Source organism: Haemaphysalis longicornis, unplaced genomic scaffold (assembly GCF_048455015.1).
Source record: "Haemaphysalis longicornis isolate Haplotype H1 unplaced genomic scaffold, Haemaphysalis longicornis Haplotype H1 scaffold_2, whole genome shotgun sequence".
NCBI lineage: Eukaryota > Metazoa > Arthropoda > Arachnida > Ixodida > Ixodidae > Haemaphysalis > Haemaphysalis longicornis.
Genome location: NW_027526295.1, coordinates 212,488,672 through 212,501,022, shown reverse-complemented (window position 1 = coordinate 212,501,022; position 12,351 = coordinate 212,488,672). Strand labels below are relative to the sequence as shown.

The 12,351-nt window shown below is 48.3% G+C and overlaps 1 pseudogene; it reads left to right on the top strand.

Annotated features, from left to right (window-relative positions):
• Nucleotides 1–9,163: 9,163 nt before the first annotated feature.
• LOC144167619 (baculoviral IAP repeat-containing protein 5 pseudogene) lies at nucleotides 9,164–9,895 on the top strand (annotated as a pseudogene).
• The last annotated feature ends 2,456 nt before the right edge of the window (nucleotides 9,896–12,351 follow it).

The window sequence follows — 12,351 nt, the reverse complement described above, 5'->3', positions numbered from 1 at the left end:
CCACGACTTCCCTCTAGGTCAAAGATACTGAAAAAGCTTCTTGAAAAACACCGGGTGATCTCAAAACAGAGCACGACTGGCCTTATAGTCACTTTACGAAGCGTCTTCAAATGAGCGGGGCGATTTTTGGAATGAAGGGTACGAAATGCTGAAACAACCATATAGAAGCCTACTTATGTAGAAGGTTGCTTACTAACGACTGAACAAAACCTAAAGAAAGGTATGTACCCCCGACCGCAAATCGACAACGGCCTGGACCATTTCCGCAGTGCCAAGTACATTTCTTGGACCAACTTGATACCCGACTATTTTAAAATTTGAGTGGACGAAAGAGAATGCACCAAGACGCAGGTTACGATGTTGGACGGGTAATTTGACTTGAAGTTGATGACTTTGGAGCTATGAACGACACAAGCAATCTTCCAAAAGGTCTTGGAGACTGCTGTCCAACCTAAGTACCTACACTTCCCCCGTCTAACTCGATGACTTTGTTGTTTTTGTGTAGAGTTACTTCAACATCTCGGAAGACTGCTGTCTCTACCGAAGTGAATTTGAACGTCAGGGCTGACACCGTGCGTTGTGCGTCCGTCCAATGCCTGGCCCGGTCGTCTCTATAAAACATTACACGGCCCTTTCTGCAAAAACCCAGCGTCGGCATGGACGGCGAGACTGCGATCGCACCTAGAATGCCACTGGCTGAGATGTCAATATACCATCCTCTTCATCCTCATAATTCTTATTCTCTTGGTTGCGAACGCGCATGCCAGCCTAACTGCACCGTTATCTGTGACATGATATTTCATGTAACCGCAACACATGTATGCAATGTCTGATAACGCCGCCATGCACCGGATGAAGTCTTATTCGCAACAATGGGTCATGCTGCTGCGAACGCGAGTATCTGGCAGAGTGACGACGTCCCCATTGGGTAAGAGATGGCCGAACATGAACCCTAACGCTACACTTCGACGTCTAACGTCGTCAACCGGTGCCCGCTGCTTGGCGTATAATGAATTTGCCATTGCTTGGCAGGACGTTTAGGCTCAAAGCTAAGCTTACCAGCATTGGGGCTGATTGTACACGCTTAATAACATATACCACTCAGGTAGATTGTCCACTGACGGTTTCAGATGCCGTCAGATGCTCCCGAAGTGGTTCGCTCATTTCAATTTGGCTGCGAGCTTAACATACCTAACTACAATTCTCACATACCCACTCACAATAGTTGGCCAGTGTCGATAACAGCTGCGAGGGTTTTGTAGGAAGCAGCTAGTGGTTTCTGTTGTAATTTTTGGCGTCAAACTTGCGTTGCGTGAGGATGAAAACTTCGTCGCTCAAACACAAGCTATTTCTACTTCAAAGGTACAAAATGCGATTTTGATGGTGCCCACTTAGGAAACAACATTTCAAAGGCATTTCATGTTGGGTGCACATGAACCATGCACGAATCTCTTGTGTTTGGTGTAGGGCTTCCACGAATATACAGCGACGCCGCCGTGGGGCTACGGACCGTTCGTCGAAACACAATTCGTAACAGGGCATTTTGTAATAAGGCGATTTGGAACAGGACAATTGGCCACGTATGGCACTTCTTCTAAGGGCTTTTCGTAGCTCGTACATCTACTAATTTAGAAAAAAAAACTTGTATTAACGTTTCAGGATGATGTAAAGCACAACGCCTTATTCGAAAAAGGGGGCATCGATTGTGTATGTACGAAAGATAAAACTTAAGACGCATTTGAGGATCTTTTCGATGCTATGTGTTCTTGACAGAAACAAGAGCACACGCCCCGGCATTCAATTTGTCGATGCTCTATGCGTGTTTACTTCTTCTTATGTTGGCCGCACCGGATATTTTGTTTTGATATAAAAAGGGCGTTGCTTTGCGGTGGTTGCATGTCCTGGAATATTATTGTTTAATTTGAAGTATTCTCGATCTGAATTGACGTTTCCAGTAACGAGTAACCAGTAACAAATGCGTGCGGAGGAAACATCGTGGCATTCGATTCGCAGACGATCGTCTGTGGGCGTTATTCTACTGACTGCTTCTTCGACGCTTGCATGTTCTTTGAGTTGTTTGCATACCACAAGTTCGCTCCCATAAATGTTCTTCCTTGAAGAAACCCCGCATAGTCCTTGACTACGTGGCAATATGCTCAATAACAGGAAGAACGCTGGTCTTCATTTCGGATGAGAGGAATACAGTACCCCATAGTGTACTTGCGTCGGAGCATGTGTAATACCGTTTGCATAATTTTGCACGTTTTTTTTAGTGTACAATGCGTTAATTCTGCCCAGGACGGGAGGAATTAGACTTTTATTATACATTGCTTGCTTCCTGAATATAATTCTGTTGCTAGTCTGCACTGTGCCAGTGTTGTGTTTTTGCATCAGCCTGTTGTTTTGTGCAGTAGCAGAATGAACCAGTACCAACTAGCCCAGTGCAGAGTTATTAAAACAAAAGCTTTCTGGGTGGGATCGCTGGCGTCCTGTCAAAGACCCTAATGCATTTCTCCATAGACTGGTTGATCAACGGAAAAGCTCTGATAAGATCTTCGGACACGTGACGCGGTTGTGAAACAGGGCTTCAATTGTGTCAAAACGGTTACTTGAAAATTGCGAAAAGGGAGACGTTCTAGAAAAGACAATACGCGCATCGATCATGAAAAATGAGTACAATACCTTTATCTCATAAACCACGCATCGGTAAACATTTAGATCGTTCGTAGATGCGTTTACCTTGTGCGCAAACAATTGACGCGTGGGTTCGTTCTTCGTCGGCGATTTGGGTCTTTGAAGGTTTGACTATTTGACTTTGAATTTGAAGGTTTCACTTTATTTAGTCAGCATTAATCATTGAGTTTTATTAATTACGGGCTTTTTCTTGACTCCGTGAAGTGGCCAGAAGACCTTGCTTCATGGCGACTTCCAAAGCCAGGTCCATGGCCTGTATTTAGGTCTCAGGCTCGGAGCTGGTCACCGCAGTTTCCTACTCTATTTCGTTAGAGAGATGCCATTCGGCTTTAGGTTGGAGCTCAGGGAATTCATATAGGATGTGGGCTAAATCGGCTTTTTCGGTCTCACACATTCTGCATTTTGGGGTGTACAGACCTAGGTACATTAGGGCCAATTTATAAGGGTTCAGAAAGGTATGAGAATGGAGTTGCCTCCATGTCGCTTGCTGGATTTTCGTTAGGGAATAATGAGGGGTAGGGTAAACTAGTATTTCTTTCTGTAGTGAGATACAGTCTCTTCAAAAGTAACCACACCCTGGATCGTTAGACCCTCGGAGGAACGATTGGTATACCACCTTGTTGACGAATTCGCGGACAAAACTGTGGGCTGCTTCGTTCCCTGGATGGGACGAGTGCGCAGGAATCCAGATGATCTGGATCTGGCGGGGTTTGAACTGATTTCTTAATAGGATTTGAGATGCCGCTTCGTGAATTTTGTTTTTCGCAAAATTACGCACAGCCGTTTTGGAGGCGCTGAAGATAAATTTTCCTTTGGTACTAATAATCGCAACAGAAATTGCAGCCTCTTCCGCTTCTTCCGGCCGCCTGCCATAAACAGTGGCTGCGGTGATGTGCTTGAGTTTGTTATCGACAGCTACAACTGCAAAGACATCCTCCAGTTTGTATTCGGCTGCATCCACGTAGACTACCGCCTCGCGGTGTTTACACAGTTTTTCGAGTGCTTTGGCTCTAGCGTTTCTCCTTTCCATGTGATAAAGAGGGTGCATATTTTTAGGAATGGAGTTAAATGTGAGGTGCTTAAATATATCTCTAGGGACCGGGTTCTCCCTTGTTTGTGTTCCTTCATAAGATACACTGAGATAATTTAAGATGTACTGTCCTGTCGGGGTCTTCGATAATCTTTCATATTGAGCGATTCTATGGGCCTCTATTAATTCTTCCAGGGTATTGTGTAAGCCCATTTTCAGGAGTTTATCAGTCAGAGTACACCTCGGTACGTGCAAAGATGCTTTGTACGATTGCCTAATCAAACAGCTTACTTTCTCCTTCTCCGCCTTGTGTAAACTGAGGTATGGAAGGGAGTAGAAAAAGCGACTCAGAACAAAGGCTTGAACTAGCCTCGTGAGGCCGGTTTCCTTCATCCCCCTATGTTTGTTCGCTATGAGGCGAATTATACGGTTCGTCTGATGCACACAAGCTGTCAGTTGACTGAGCGTGGTGGCGTTCTTGCCATTGCCTTGTAAGTACATTCCTAGTATCCTGATCGTTTGGACTTCGGGTACTAGTGCGTTATTCATGCAGATTTATATTGGTACTGGTGTATTCCTAGCTTGTCTCCCAGTCGCGTAACGCATTACCAGGAGCTGTGACGTTTTAGGAGAGCAAGACAAGCCTATAGCTCTAGCCTGTTCCGAGACTATGTCAGCTCCGGTTTGCAACGTGTACTCTATTTCTCCGTCGCTGCCCTTCGTTGTCCACAACGTAATATCGTCAGCGTACATGGAGTGGGACAAATTAGGTACTGTCGCTAGCGGCTTGGTCATGGGTATGAGTGTGATGTTAAATAACAAGGGGAGAGAACTAAGCCCTGTGGTGTCCCCTTGCTGCCTAAGGTGAAAGGGTCGGAACTGAGCTGCCCGAAATGAATCTCAGCTGTCCTGTGGGACGGGAAAGCCTTGATGTTGCTATGGGTTCGCTCACCGACCTGTAGGGCTGACAATGCTGCCGTAATCGCCTCATGCTCGATATTATCAAATGCTTTGGTTAAATCCAAAGCGAGGATTGGTGTTTATTATGTAATGTATGAACCACCTCTTCCTCTAATCTGAGCATGATATCTTGTGTTGATAGGTGTGGTCTGAAACCTATCAGTGTCCGGGAAGAGATGGTGGTTCTCCATGTGTGTTTGAAGCCTGTTAAGGATAACATGCTCAAAAAGCTTCCCTAAACAAGACGTTAAGGAGATAGGTCTCAGATTTTGAATGTCCAGGCTTTTACTTGGCTTAGGAATAAAGGTGGCTTTGGCATGTCTCGAAGCAGGCGGGAGTTCTCCTCTTTTTCGAGCAATGATTGAAAAGCTTAGTTATTGCTGTAATTGAGCTATCATCTAAGTTTTTTATAGTTTTATTTGTGACTCTGTCTGCCCCAGGGGAAGAGGAGGTGCGGAGTTTGTGCATTGCAGCCCTAACTTCCGCTGTCGAGATCTCCTCATCCATTTCTGGATTTGAGGAACCCGTGTACCCTGGAAGTTCTACAGGACTAGATGTGTTTAAGTATATGTCTTTGAGCACCTGTAGGAGTTCCTTATTTCCCAGCGGATGGCCATGGATTATTCGCTCAATGTTCTTACTGTGCGCCGGCTGTTGCGACCGAGTGGGGGCACGCGATCCGAGCTCTGTGGTCTCCGACATACGAGTGGTAGCGTGTATGATGCGAGCGGCCAGCCGCTGTTGCAGCCGTGAAGAAGTCCAGAAGCCGAAGGCTAACGTAACTGTTTACTTCATAGCGAGAGGTGAGCCGAAGCCAAAGAACAATGCCCCGACGGGCGAGGTTACAATACAGGACTCGAGCAGAGTGACAGCATGGATTCGCTGCTCAAACAGGAATGAATTACAGCGCTGGGCAGCTCTATTTATACCCAAAAGCGGTAAGGGTCAAAACGCCAACAAGTGGCAACACGCCACGAACGTCACAGACACACACAACGCTCTTTCCAGAGTTCGTAAGCCGTTCATAGCCTCGGCGCATGTTGAGTCCGAGAGAGGGGAGAGAGGAGGACTTCGCTGAGATCGCGAGCCTCTGTGTCCTTGAACGGGCTGCTACGCGCCTCGCCGGGCCGGCAACCGTTGAAGCTTGAAATGCGTCGATAGCGAAGCGTCTGAGCCGGCTTGTTGAAACCTGAATAATGAGTCACCGACATGGTGGCGCCTGACGGCTGAAAGGTGCACGCAGTGGCTTCGCCGCACAGCCGAGGAGTGATGCGGGAAAGTACGGCGGCGCTGGCCGATTCGTAACACGGCTTACAGTTTTCCGGGTATAGTAAGCAAGTGCCATGTGTCTTTAAGATGTAGGTTGCCGTTCAACTGATCACAGGTTTGTCCTCATCGCTGCTGTACTAGTTTTTGCGCAAATGCTTCCCGTATTTTACCGGAGGTGCGATTTTGATTTTGAGTTTCTTATTGTGTTTTTGTTTGAGCCATCTTTTCTGGAGACTCTCGTGGGCCTGCCACATATGTAATAGTCTGTTCTCAATAGACTGCATCTCTGTTGTAACCGGGACTGACTCGATTGCTGCTTCGACATCGTTCTCTAGCTGGTTAATCCGGTCGTCGAGATTTTTAATTTCCTCTGCAGTCTGTGAGCGTAGTGTGCTAAATTTGTCCCAGTCAGTTATCTTATTTTTTTCCTTCCCTTTCTCTTAAGGGACGAAACCGGAACAACGGTTTCAATTATCTGGTGGTTACTACCCAGGCTTTGCGCTGTGTTTTTCCACTTTCCATGTCCAATATTTTTACATAAAGTGAGATCCGGGATTGTGTCCGCCTGTACACTGTTTCCTATCCGGGTGGGTTGCAGCGTGTCATTAAGCAGGGAGAGACCCTCATCTTGGATATAATTGCACAATGCGGTTCCCTTCTTGTTGTTCTTTCGGTATCCTCAACTCATGTTGCACGCGTGGAAATTTCCCACTACTACTAGAGGTTTGGTTCCGCAGAGTCGGAGAGTCCTGCTTATCACCTCGAGGATTGGGGAGTGGGGCTCTTTTGTGGAGCTATATACATTAAGCAGGAATAAACTACAGCTCCCTCTAGTTTGTGGTATTATCTCGACGAGGAGGCAGTCTGCACCTACTATATCAATCTTGTGCTCAATAGCTGTGAGATTCCTGTGAACCAAGACGGCTACGCGTGGGTTTTGCATTCCCGATATTGCATGAGATTTATAATTTCTAAGTTTAACTCTGGCTAGATTTTCCTGCAGAGCAGTAATGTCTGGGGAGCTGCAGGCTCTCCCGCTTAGGGCGGAAACCTCTGCAGTTCCACTACCATATTTTGACTTCTTTATGGTCCCCCTTCAGGATGAATCACTCTCTGTATTTGAGTATTTGTGGCGGTGGGGTTGAGGGAACTGCGAGGGTCTCGGCGGGTTTTGCATTCGGCTTGGTCGCCATGCTAGCCTCCGTGTGGCTTTGTCTAGCTTCCATTTGGCTTTGCCTGGCCCCAATAGCCTCTATGCGTGTGGACAACGCACTCATCAACTTCTGAGTTTCGGCTCTGTTCCAGTCTCGCCTTAAGCTTTTGAATAAAAGTCAATAAATCCTTTAACGTGGGGGTCTCGTCTGCCTCCATTAGTTCAGTTGTGTTCCTTTTGATTGGGGTACTGCGCTTCGGTGACGGGGCTCGCGAGGATGTCGCAGAAGGGGGTTGCGAAATATTTTGCCTTGGTGCAAGCGAGGTTTGAATTACAGTGGGAGGCGACCTGTCCTTTACGGAGAGTAAATTTTGTAACATTTCTTTAATTTCTGTCATTTGCTTCTCCTGCCGTCGTAGTTGTGCCCTAGGTTCCGCGTTTTCTCTCTCTAACTACGAGTCTTGTGACTTCCAGCTCACCTGGTTTGGACGTTCCTTGCTCTCGGACCTCCGGTATGGTGGGAAGGAGTTGGAGCGGCTTCTTCTGTGCCTTCTTCCTGTCCTGAAGTTCGATCTGAATTGACTTCTGGACTGGCGATGCTCTCCGCTCTCCTGTCCTTGCTGCTGCTGTCCGCGTTGCCGCGGGTTCTCCGTACTGGTAGCAGTGGCGGTCCCAAGGGGGGGGGGGGGGGGGGGCGAAGGGGGTGGTCGCCCCCCCCCCCCCCCCCCAAAGAGGTCCTCAGTTTCTTATTTTCAGTTTTTTTAAGCATTCCACTTGCGCGAAGTTAAATCCCAGTAGGTTGCAGCGCATACGCGCACACGCCTCCATGGTTATCACCACTTCAGCAGAATTGGCGCAAGGAGGGGAGTGATTCGATTCTTTATTCGCCTCGCCCCCCCCCCCCCCCCAAAAAAAAAAAGATCGCCCCCCCCCCCAAAACCAATCTCTGGGACCGCTACTGCGCGCGACTGACATCGTTCCGGACGCGAATCAAAGATAACGCGTGTAACGGTATTTCGGTGGCAGAAGTGTGTCCGAAGATGCCGTTTTGCTGCATCTTTGGCAGCGTTGTTAACAAACCACCCGGTCGAAGTTAGCGGCGAGGCCGTATAGGAACGGCAATCTTGCAACACTGATAAACACCAAAATGGCCGCCGTTGCTGGCTTGCGTGCCTCAGTGGCACTACTCTAATACCTTATCTGATACCTGATACCTTATCACCGTAGCCGGATGTTTCTCCGCGCGGCGCAAGTAGGGCGTTACTGGGAATATTTTGAACATGGCGTGAGCCGTTCCCGTGATTTTTTGGACTTAATATGCTTATAAACGATTCCAGTGACGACAAACAAACTGCGTGAGACAAGGCAGACGATATCACGCATTCATAGCAAACCCCTTTCAAAACGCGCGCGCACTGACGTCACGGGTCCGGCGCTTTGGCGGAGTGATACACTACATGAGGTGGTGCCGTTCTTGAGTTGTAACCGAGTATAGTTGTCCTTTGCCACGAGCTTGGTGGCGGGCTGACGGGACCTCCGTACGCACTGCACCGTACTTAGTTTCCGTCTGGACAATGTTTGCGCTGTAGACTTTGCGCTGTAGACTTGGGTCACATGCTGATCAAGAACAAGCCAGGGGAGGGAACGATACTTCCCAGCGATCATTGCGGTGAAACAGCGCGCAAAAGCGGGACACCAGAGAAGAAGACAACCACCCGAGCGCTGACTATCAACTGGCTATCAACGGCTCGAGTCGTCTTCTTCTCTTGTGTCCCGATTTTGCGCGCTGTTTCACCGCAATGAATCTCTTCCAACTGGACCCGTTCTCGACTCTTTTGTTCCTAGCGAAACCCGCGCAGCCGCCGCGATAGGCATTTCACTGCGCAGCCACGGATTGAATTTTTTGCCGCTGTCATTTCGTCCATCAGGTGCCTTTGCCCTCTCCTTCGCCGTAACAGCTGCGAAGGTTTGCAGTCGGCCTCGGTTATCAGTGTGACATTATCTGATCGCTCGTCCGCGCTTGCCGAATTGGGGCGTTTCCCCGCCTATATATGTTCTTGCTCAGTGGTCGTTGCGTGCAGTCGGTCCTGGGTACGTTTAAGTTTCGTGGTAGTGCCGGCGGCGTTTCCTCTACCCTGCGCATCCTGCGCCATGGCCGTCGACCTGACCCTCAACACCGTCCTGCTGCATCGAACCGACCTCGCCATGGACCTGCAGGAAAACCGACTGGCGTCTTTTGCGCAGTGGCCATTGACGGGCAACTGCAAGTGCACGCCGGAAAAGATGGCGGAGGCAGGCTTCTACCACTGCCCGACCGAGAACGAGCCGGACCTCGCCCGCTGCTACGTGTGCTTCAAGGAAATGGACGGCTGGGCGCCCGACGACGACCCGGTCGAGGAGCATTCGCGTTCCACCGGCTGCGCCTTCGTTCAACTGGGCAAGAAGGAGTGCGACATGACGCGCCTCGATTACATGAAGCTGGAGCGCGAGCGCGCCAAGAACAGAGCACGCAAGCTGTACGAAGTGTGTGAGGCTCAAATCCAGAGATCGCTGCGTGAGGTGAGGCACGAACTGGACAAGGTGCGGAAGAACGTGCGCTGATGGCCGCGCACAACGAACCCTAAGCTACGCTCGTTCAGTGGCTCTAGGGTCTTTTATTCAGTTTTATCTAGTGACGCTAACGGACCAATGACATTTCAGTGTTGCGTGCTTTTCGTGACCTACCGTTGGAACTTCGCCGCTTTCATGTCACTGGCTACTTTATAATTACTCTCTTGTTTCTGCCGAAATTGCGCGTGTTTACAATAAAAAGTTGGAAAAAACTCGAACTGTCTATTCAGTTTGAATTGTGGTATGTTGCCCACCTGGGCAACAGCTATTATTACCATGCCACATAAGATGTCCATTATTGTGCTCAAGAATGTGGCCTCTTAGGCGGTCACATGCTGATAATATAGTTCCGTGTTACATTCATTAACTCACTGCAACTCGTCCGTGCTCGTGATGAGCATGCAGAGTGTGATGCTTAGCATAATAAAAATCGGAACATGTCTACTCAGTTGGACTTAGAATATGTCTACTCGTGAATGCCTAAATAAATAATCAAACCGTTAACTTAAAACAAGCTGAAAGAAAAAAAGCACCCCTCCCCCCACCGTAAAATAAAAAGACAAGATGACTCTGGTAACTATTTTACATGGTTTGCAGGTTATTCAAAAGTAAGTTTGAATGCAAAAGGTCGAAGACAGGCTGCTGTTTCTTACACTTGCAAGAAGACATCAATAAATGGTATTGTTTTACAATATAAAGTGAGTTGTTATTACACCACGTCCTCAGCTTCAGTTGGTGTTGTCCTTTCTGTGTTACCTGCAAAACCAAAGCACAAAAAATGTACAGGGCAAAACTCGGTACTTTTGTTCTTTTTATTTTCATTTTGTGTCAATTTTTTGTCCTATGGCACATTTCAATTCTCGTAATCAACTTTCCTGAAAAACTTATTCAGCACAATTTTCTATACCAGGCATTATTACACGAAATGGCTGCACAATACTTCTTTGCGTGAATATAAATGTGGCTAACAAAGTTATTCACTGCTCTGAAGCCGGCTGTTTTCAGTGCCAGTCAGAAGCAATGGGGCCAGATGCCGCTGGTGCAGAACTTCGCACGACCACACTATGTGAAGTGTTGTCCAATTTTCTTGCAAATCGCTTGAAGCCGCACAGGAGCCACAGCACATGTGGTGACTTTAATAATCTTTGCCTCAGCTTTATGAATGGACGTGAACTTTCTCCTCCTTAGTTAAAACTGATTTCTTTTTCCTTCTTTTGCGAGGTGCTTGTACAGGTGCCATCAAAAGTAATTGAAGCACGGGAGCTGTGACCGAGCCGCATAGGAGCGCCGTGGAGCTGCACCGGCTATAAACAAAAGGAGCAGAACACGCATGCGCGCCTGCCGACGGTGTTGCCCATCTATACTTCTCAACCCACTTATTTTAAAGCTGCTTCAAGCGTTATTCGCGCCATACTGGTCTCAGCGATGGCGCTGATATCAGAGGCGGTATCTAGCAGCGTCGCTCACACTTTCAGCGCAGAAGAGCTGCTGGAGAGGCACCGCAATCGCAGGGATCTGAAGTGATGATTTTAGGGGCGAAGCTCCTAAAGCCGTGGGTCTGTCCATCCCTTGTGTCTCGTGGTACGTGACCGCTTAGTTCGATGACTCACTCGCAGGTGGCGCTACGTGACCGCCTAGTTAGATGACTCACTCGCAGGTGGCGCTACGTGACCGCCTAGTTCGATGATTCACTCGCAGGTAGCGCTGGTGTCAGTGACGTCATGATGACGTCACTCGCACGTGACTGACACTATAAAAGGCAATCGCTGTTGACGCGCTTCCTCTTTCGCAACGAGTCACCGGATGGAGGAGGTGGTTGTTGACAAGGCTGCGGAGCGGAGGGCGCGCAGGGCGGCGGCAGCGCGCGCTCGCCGACAGGATCCCGCCGTGCGCGAAAGAGAGGCCGAAGCATCTCGTCTAGGAAGTCGCGCTTAAACCGCGCGTCGGCAGCTTCGGGCTGAGCTCGCTTGATGCGTTTTGCAGCCGCCTCGCGAGCTCTCACTGCATCGGGGTTTGCCTGCCGATACGAGCGCTTGCTTGCAGCCTCACGAACCCTACAACAACAACAACAAACGAACAAGAACAAAATAAAAGTTGATTTGTACAATGTACGCACACAGTCTTACGTCTTTCTTAATGATGTAATGGGCGAACTTTCACGGGAGAGTTACGGTTACCGATGATCTCCCCCTCTCGAGCTTCGCCCCACTTATCATCATTCATTCCGTGGATATGGCGTGATTTTTTTTTCTTCTCTAATATTTTTAGGTAGGTCTGCTATCAGCGCCATCGCCGAGACCAATATTCTGCGAACAGCGCTCGAAACCGCGTTAAAAGAAGTGGGTTAAGAAGTATAGAGCATAGAGTTTCTTACAGTATACACTAGAGAGGAATCTGGCGCTAGCGTCTATGCGGCTCACATCAAGGTCGTCTGTGTCGTCATGGACCGCCATTATTATACATGGCGCTCGCCTTAGTTTCATCGTTGGCTCGGATAGAAACGTTTTGGTGACCGCAAATTTAGACAAAGTGGCACAAAATCGTAAAGAATAGTGTGCCATTATGTAAGTGGAAAATAAAAACAGGCTGTTTTAAAACTAAGAAAAAAAGAAGTAAAGGGTATTTTTGCCGGAAC